Source organism: Heterodontus francisci, chromosome 21 (assembly GCF_036365525.1).
Source record: "Heterodontus francisci isolate sHetFra1 chromosome 21, sHetFra1.hap1, whole genome shotgun sequence".
NCBI classification, from domain to species: Eukaryota; Metazoa; Chordata; class Chondrichthyes; order Heterodontiformes; family Heterodontidae; genus Heterodontus; species Heterodontus francisci.
This window is the reverse complement of record NC_090391.1, coordinates 85,825,391-85,827,728: the sequence shown is the minus strand read 5'-3', so window position 1 is coordinate 85,827,728 and position 2,338 is coordinate 85,825,391. Positions and strand designations below refer to the sequence as shown.

Below are 2,338 nucleotides of genomic sequence, written 5' to 3'. Positions count from 1 at the left end.
TTTTCCACCCAGCTCTTTCCCCTCATACCAAACGTCACCATTCAAAACATCCGCACCCCCTCCGGCTACCTTCCAAACCTCTTCTTTTCTCCATTCCAAACTCCTCACTCCTCATCAACAAAATCTTCCTTTCTCCTTATTATCCATCCCTTCTCCTCCATCCACATCCATCACTTCCCCTCAATCCACATCCCTCCCTTTCCCTGCATGTACATCCCTCCCTTCCACCTTCTGCACCTCCACTCTCCCTCCTGCCACACCGCTCCCTTCACCTCTTCCACAACCCTCTCTACGCCTTTCAATAATCCTACTTGCCCTCATCCAAAAACTGCCATTTATGTCCTTGCACATCCAAACTACTGACAACCACTTTCCCCTCCTTCCAAATACCATCCTTCCACTTCTTCTAAATCCCACATTTCCACTGATTCCACATTCCTCCCTTCCACCTCGTCCATATTCGTTTCTACCGTCCTCTACGTTCCTGTAAACCCTACCTGTCCGTATTCCAGTTCGGAGGATATCCCCTCCTATCCTCATTTCGGATCACATTATAACATTACATTATGTCCGAGACTTTGTGTTATTTTTATCGGTCTGTTTTGTAGACGAACCCTTTCTCTACAACAAAAGGGCTGGGGAACGAATGTGGTAGACAAGGCAATCATATTTGAAAGAATAGCTCTGATCCCAGAACCTGGCTCCTGGTCAGCAGTGCTAATCAGCAGAAATGATTTGTGCAAAGGCATCAGCGTTGCTTGGAACGTTATCCTTGTTTCAACCCTCATAAAGCGGGCTGAACCTATCAGGATTCCCTGGTCCCGAGGATATGAAGCAACTTCTGAGCACCGAGGATGTGAAGTAGCGTCTGGACCCAGATGTGAACTGGTCTCTGGAATACCAGGATGTAAACCACTGTCGGTAGCCGAGGATGTGACACTGCACCTTGGCTCTGAGGATGTGATCAAGATTTATGGGCTACGAGATTGTGAAGCAGTGTCTGAGCCCCGAGGATGGGCACCAGTGTCTCGGCCCCGAGGATGTGACACAGTGTCTGGGGCCGGAGGGTGTCAGCCAGTTTCTTACTCAGTTTCAGTGAACCTTCGGCAAATGTCTGAGAAACTGGGACTTTGTACTGTGCGAACCAAGGCTTTTGCATTCCATTTATAAACATTGGGTCCCTAAAGGGAACACTGAAGAAGAGAAGGAAATTGTTCCTCTACCCGCTGAACCTCCCTGGTGCCCCTCCTTTTTCCCAACAATTTCCATCACGCAGGCCCGCGTCTGGTCCTCGACCGCAGGCGATCTGCCTGTGGAGGCACAATAGGCCGCAGTGTCTCCACTCCACTATTACACTGTGCTCTGAGGCCAAGTTCCAGATGGGCCTCGGACTGAGGGGCTGCAAAACTGTGACACATCCAATTCTGAGCACTTTTCTGCTTTGAGTAAACAGAGTAAGACAGAAATGTAACCAATACCCAAGTACAGCCCACCACCCCGCCCCCATTATGGTTTTCGGAATACTGGGACTCAGATGCAAGATTCTTTCACGTGTTGGAATGATGTAAACACAGCTATCCTGTAATACAGTAACGATGAGTGTGGAATTCAGAACAATGCGTGCAGAGGTCAATAGATTCGCGGTCCAACTACTTTAAACCCACAGCCATCTCAAACAATGCGTGCTTATGTGGTAGCATGGCCGAGTGGTCGAAGGTGCTGGATTTAAACTCCAGTCCCATTAGGGGCGTGGGTTCGAATCCCACTGCTGCCACGGTTTTGTGAGGTGACCTGAGAAGCTCGTGAAGAAAAAATGCAGCAGTTAAGCCTCCTCGACTGCGTTTCGTCAAAAGAATCCTTCTTTCACGAGTAATAAAAGCAGAAAGTTCTGGAAATACTCAGCAGGTCAGGCAGCATCTGGAGAGATTGGTGCAGCGTTAGCATTTCAGGTCCCTGACCTTCTGAAGAAACGTCACAGATCTGAATCGTTACTCTGCTTCTCATACAGACTTACAAACACATGAGTTAGGAATTGCTTCCAATTTCCACCCTTCTCTCACCTTTACATGGTCCATCTCTGACACTTCCCTTCCCTTCCTCGACTTCTCTGTCTCCATCTCTGAGGATAGGTTGTCTACCAATATCCATGATAAGCCCACTGACTCCCACAGCTACCTCGACTACACTTCTTCACACCCTACCTCCTGTAAGGACTCCATTCCATTCTCCCAGTTTCTCCGTCTCCAACGCATCTGCTCTGATGATGCTACCTTCCATGACGGTGCTTCTGATATGACCTCCTTTTTCCTCAACCGAGGATTTCCCCCCACTGTGGTTG

General features: G+C 48.7%; 1 non-coding gene across 1 annotated transcript; it reads left to right on the top strand.

The window, feature by feature from the left end:
* The first annotated feature begins 1,692 nt into the window (after positions 1-1,692).
* Positions 1,693-1,774, top strand: trnal-uaa (transfer RNA leucine (anticodon UAA)). The gene has a single exon. It is a non-coding gene; the product is annotated as a tRNA-Leu (tRNA).
* Positions 1,775-2,338: the final 564 nt, after the last annotated feature.